Raw genomic sequence first — 6015 nt, forward strand, 5'->3', positions numbered from 1 at the left:
GGAGATGGGTACCTCAGGCTGAGTAATGATTTGCTAGCAGCAAATGTAGCTGTTATTTTAAAAAACAGACTAAAATTATTAGTCTGGGGCCAGACCCTCATGAAAAGCAGATTTGGGATTGACGTGCCTCCAATCACAACTCAGCTACAAGCACATCTTCCAGGTTTCCTGAAACAAGTAGTTGGATTCGCTTTGAAGATACAAGCTCTTCTCAGCTCCTACTTAGCCACATACACAGGGAATATCCTGTCTTTTAAGTCAGTATAATATTCCCCTTCCATCAAACCACTGTTCCTCTAGCTCTGGAAATGATTCTTTTATTACTTCTTGTGCTCTGATTAGAAGGTTGATTCAACCATTGCTCGGGAAGTCAAGGGAGAAAACGAATTCAAGGATTTTTGTTGAAATTAGATGTCTTAGCACACTGGAACTCGAACAGTGCAAGCTAACATTGGAACTGCCATTTATTTTTTTCTGAGTATTACATGAGGAAAGTGAGAATACTAGGAATTCACCAGTTTCCTACGCAGTTCACTCAAGATCCTCTTCTGAGGTTAGACAACACCAGGCCAGCAAAGCAACCAAATGTCTGCCTCAGTTATTCCCTAATCACTGAGAATTTCCTCCAGAGCTCATCTAAGTGAAATGAAGTTTATGAACATGCATGTCTTAACTGTATGAGTGAGTGGGCTTTTGTCAGAAATTGCACTTCTCTTCCTACTGCCTGAAAATGTCCTTAATTTCCCCTTCTCTTTTTTTTTTTCCCTCTCTGTTTTTTTTTCTTTTTTTCTTCTCCCTAATCAAAACCATTATAGAAATCTTTCAACAGGCTTTGGAGTGAATCCTTTAACTGCGATCACAGAGCACTGCTGGTTCAGTTTCTTTGAGCTTTGACTTTTGAAGTTATCCTCATCTGTAGATTGCTTTTAGTTCAGGAAACATGCCAGCAGTTGTACTAAGAAAAGAAGAGAAAGAGAGAACAGAAGGTTTCCCATAAAGAGTTTCATCTCTGTGATTTTTTTTTTCCTTTTCAGTGGTTTTATCTCAAGATGCCGGTTTTAGCTGAGCTATAAGTAAAAACAGCAAAAGAAACCAAAGTTTCCAACTTGATGAAGCTAAATTTAGCATAATCAGTACTCTAAGGCCATTTTTACAAAAGATGTCATAAGTGAGGTATTCCACAGCAGTTATAATGCACTACCATGGCCAAGAGCCAGCGCTGAGACAAAGCCTAGACCCACAAAGCAACAGATTTCACAGGAGCCAACATCTCACTAATACTATACACAGTTAGAGAAGCACGTGGAGATCGGTCTGGGAATGGATACTGGGGCTTATCTGGGATGAGCCCAAGGGCCAAATTCATGTAATTGTCATTTCACGTTTAGTAGAAGCTCTAAATGGAGCTCCCAAGCTAGGGAGCTTTCTCCTGTGTCAGCCCCCACACGGAGAAAGACTGACATCCTGTGGCAAGCCTGGGAAATGCCAGCTCCATCTGACTGCAACTAATTTTAAACGCGTGGTTTTCCTTTGGGCATTTCAACAATGCTTTTAATGCTGTAAATTTATTGTCAATCACCAGGAAAAACAACAACAAAAAACACCACAAAGCATCACACCACAACAGCATGGTTGTTTGATTATTGGTAAAAACACATCAGAAGAGGAACACCTACATAACCAAGCTTAGAGCCAGACGGATGACGTACTGCCAGGGTTTTCGCAGCTGCTTATGGATTGCAGAACAGCCACACTCAAAAATCCAGTTCCTTCCTAAACTTTCTGGGCAGAAGGAAGACCGAGGAGATATTACAGCCTTCCTCACTTTTTCATCTCCTCAACCCTGTCTCACATTTTCTTGTCCAAACCATGTATTATATTACTGCCTGCTCACTCTGTCTCCCCTTCCTCCCCTACGCACTGATTCTCCACACATTTCTTTGCTCAGCCAGCCAGACCTCTCCTCCTATATCATAGTTTGTGTTCAATTCATCCTCTCCTTGCCCAGCTACTTCTGCTCTCAGCTGATGCCTCCTCATCACAGCTTTCCACTTTCTCTGTCTGGTTTTACAGTTCAAGCACATCAGCAAACTATCACAGCATAACAAGTCCATCAATAGAGTGGCAGTAGTTCATCTTTGCAGCAAATTACTCTGTCTTGCCACAAGGTTAATAGGAAGTAAAATGCAGTTAGCTCAGCCTCTTTCATGGCTGGCTAAACTAGTGCACTTTACCACACATTTCCAACATGCTAAGCACTGGGCCAGCATTAGTCCACTCCATCAGTCACTGCACAGTAACTCAGAGCTGTGGACAGCTTACCCATACATCTGAGCACTTGCTGTTCCCACACAGCCAAATGGGTGTAAGAAATCATCACACAGACAGGACCTCAGTTCAGATACACCATCCTGTTCTGAGAAAGCGATTACCAAATAAATAAATAAATATCATTCTTTGATCTGCAGCCCTAAGGAGAAAACCAACAGTCAAGTTCTCTGAAAACTAAGCTAAGGAATTTTTTAATTTCTAACAGCTTTGCTACCTTTAGCTCACTTTAACTCAAGCAACAGCGTGCATTCTGAGACAGAGACCTACCAGCCAAGATTCAAACACATTTTCTGAAGTCCTGTCCAGAAACAAGATCGTCAGTTTACTGTCTGGTAATCAAACACCTTTCTCGGAGTCCTTTATTCTTAGGGATTTTTTTTCTTTAAAAACGGCTGATCCACATTAATAAAATGAAAATAAATAAATAATAATAAAAAAGAAGACCAGTTCAGACAAACATCAGCACTGCTTCATTTCAGTTTATTCCAGAGCGTACAGCCATGCTCCTTGGGCCCTGGCCAAGTTCCACTCCAGCTGCAAGTCCACAGGAACATGAAGCTTTCAGGCAAAGATAATTCAAGAAGACAGCAGTGATAGACACACCTTCAAACACTGCACAACTGCTCTCTGGACGCATCTGTAATTCACGGATTCCTCAGAAACATTAGGTAAGAATGAGCTGGTATTTCATCCCCTCCCTCCCCTAATCTAATCTAAGCAAATTCCAAGAACCTGAACCTTGGGCTTTTTTGCTTAGCCACAAGTGCCTTCACCTCCCATGAGTGGGTGCTAGTCTTCAGGCAGTTATGCCGTGATCTGAAAACGTTTTATTTTGTGTCTGGTTAGTTTCCAGACACACCACTCTCCTGAGCTACTTCCCCACACAGCCTTCCAGCTGCCAACACCCACAGGTCAGAGGCAGTAAGGCCAGGTAATGCATGTAGAATTAAGAAGGTGGTAGCATCTTACATTTAAACCTGCGTGAAGTGGCTAAGTTTAATGGTGGGACTACACCCTTCTGATCTTCCATAGCTCCAAGAGTACTCATCTTTTAGGCTAAATCCTGAGATTTTGTACTTCTGTATCAACAACTTAAGTAATTGTTCCACTGTTTCTTCTCTATTGAGTTTCCATCCAGTCTTTCCCTCATCAGAACAAATAAAACAAAAGTCCATGCACCTGCATCCTATACTCTCTGAAAACCATAAAGAGGAAAAATGTGAGAGGGTGGAGTTGACAAAGAGCCATTGTTTGGCCAACATACAGTTGACACATCTCATCATCTCAAGGCAGATGCTCAGAACAAAAAAATTCACTGTGGAAATAATGAAGTTCCTGTGCAATGAGATACAAGAAAAAGGAAAACAGAACTTGATCATGGGAAATGTTAAGCAAACCTATTAAGTGATGCTTGCTGTCCTGTTAATAATTACAAGGTGTCACTTTGTAAAGCTTTTTAATAAGTGAGGGCCATTACAGCCAGCTGACTATCTTTACAGTATTAATCAATGTACCACGTAAAGCTGCAACAGGACTTTTTATTACAGAGTTTTGAACTGAACCATTTGATCTGCTACCTGAAGAAATATGCTGCTGCTTCAAACAAGCCTCAGGCCTTGAGGAAGTGTAAATCAGCATTTCAAACTCAAAATTCAGTGTTTAAATGTAAATTGATAGAGTCAAAGAGTTTGGAGCCACAGTCCTCATGTCTCTCTCCTGTGATAAAATACTGAGGGAACAGAATTTTGTGTCAGACATGCCAAGCTGTGAATAATTCTTTTGGTATACAGTTTTGCACACAAAATAATGAATGCAAGATACCTACTTTAGGATAGTAGACTAAAGAGACAATTCTGGTGCTTTTTGTGCCCTGTTCTCTATGAGCAGTCTCAGCAGTGCTGCACTAGCAAAGTAAGGTCTATTTATAATCCCTCATGTAGGTCTTTTTGGGCACTGTAAAAACGCAAGAATGCCAGTTGCTGCTCCAGTAGGTAGGCACCTAGCCCATTTTCACCGTTTTATAGCAAGGGAATTCTTGTAGACACGAGCAGAGGCAGGAACATCCAGGCTCAATTCCAGCATCATTGCTAGAACAGTTTTTCCTTCATTAAGGAAGGATCCAGGGGAACCGGGGAGCATCATCTACAAGCACTGGTGCTGTGAAAGACTTGAGGTAGCAATGCTGATGTAGAACTGCGCAGTGGCTGTGCTACTGGTGGCGAAGGACTTGTGAGGATGATAGCTGTACTGCTGGAGAACCTTGCACCCGCCACCCTCCATCTTGGGCAGGTCAAAACCCGCCACCTCGGCTCCCGCTCAGCGCGGTGACGTCACCACAAGGGGGCGTGGCCTCCACGGTCTGGCCCTGCCCTCTTGCCTGTTGCTCTGGAAACGGCAGGCGCCCGCCGCCACGAACCGCGCGGTATCTCCGCGCCTCGGCGGCCATTGCTGCGGAGCGGCTTCAGGTCGAACTCTCCTGTGTCTCTACGGTACCGGGCCCGCCGCAGCAGCGGGGCCCTTCTCGCGGCCCGTACCGGGGCGGGGGGGCTGGGGTGGCCAGGCCCAGCATCCCCGGTGTGAGTGGCCGCGGCCTCTGGGTGTCCATCCCCGCCCGTGGGGAGCGGACATTTATTTTCGACATTTATCTTTCAGACCCTTTGTACACTCTACCAAGTGAGAAGGACCGTCCAAAGGCAAATAGCCACATTCATCTGGTCGGTGGGAAGTTGGTAGGTGTTTGCCGAAGAGTGCAGTGCATCTGGTTTTCCACGTGCATGCATGCAAATCAGTGGAACCTTATTTACTCAGGTGCTCCCTTAAAACCGCAACCTACACGGCAAAGGAAAGAAAAGTAGGAATTTTACCTAATAAAAGACAACACAGAGAGCACCTTTTTGTTGGCTGGGATGGCTGTAGCAGCAGCCTAGAAATGCCCATTTTCATATCCTGGGTAATTTCCAAAATTGCATGTCAGTATTTTAATAAAGTACCACCAAATACTGATAAAAATATCTTGCATGTGGTATTAATAAAAATAAAACAACTGGACAGTTGTTGGGCTGTTGTTCAAATGCAGCTGTTAAAATACATTATTTCATAGCGTCCTCTCCCTTACCTTGGGATGTACTTACCTTACAGCTCAAGGTAACAAGCAGTTTGAAATCTACTAGGTACCAACAGCTAAACAGCCTGTAACAGGTTGCAAACCCATCCTGATTCTTCATGCTGGGTTTGCATAGTTCAGCTTCCCAGCTAAGCTCTTAGTTAGCCCATGCTTAGCTCCCCGCTGTCCTCCTGCTATCAGCACTCAACCTAGCTAGTTTAAAACCAGCTAGGGCACATCCTTAGGGAACTGCAGTCACACCTTTGGACAGCAGTGATGGATGTCTGGACAGGCTACATATAGGCAGAATGACAAGAAAAGCAGATTTGCTACAGCAAGATTACAGCAGCACAATGAATTGGATTTTAAACAAAGACCCCTCCTGTAACTGCACTTGACCAAGATATTTGGAACTCTGAAAACCTATTCCTACAGCAAGGAAAAATTCCCCCAAAAGCTTTCCCAACAGTGAGATCAAGAAATGTTTTTTTAAGAATGTTTCTGGATGTCTCTTACCTAGTTACGTCAGGCTCTTGTGTATGTAAGCATACATCTGCTTGACAGAAATTTGTGCTTGTCTA

Source organism: Cyrtonyx montezumae, unplaced genomic scaffold (assembly GCF_038088225.1).
Source record: "Cyrtonyx montezumae isolate F1298 unplaced genomic scaffold, pur_monq_1.0 scaffold_3, whole genome shotgun sequence".
Lineage (NCBI taxonomy): Eukaryota > Metazoa > Chordata > Aves > Galliformes > Odontophoridae > Cyrtonyx > Cyrtonyx montezumae.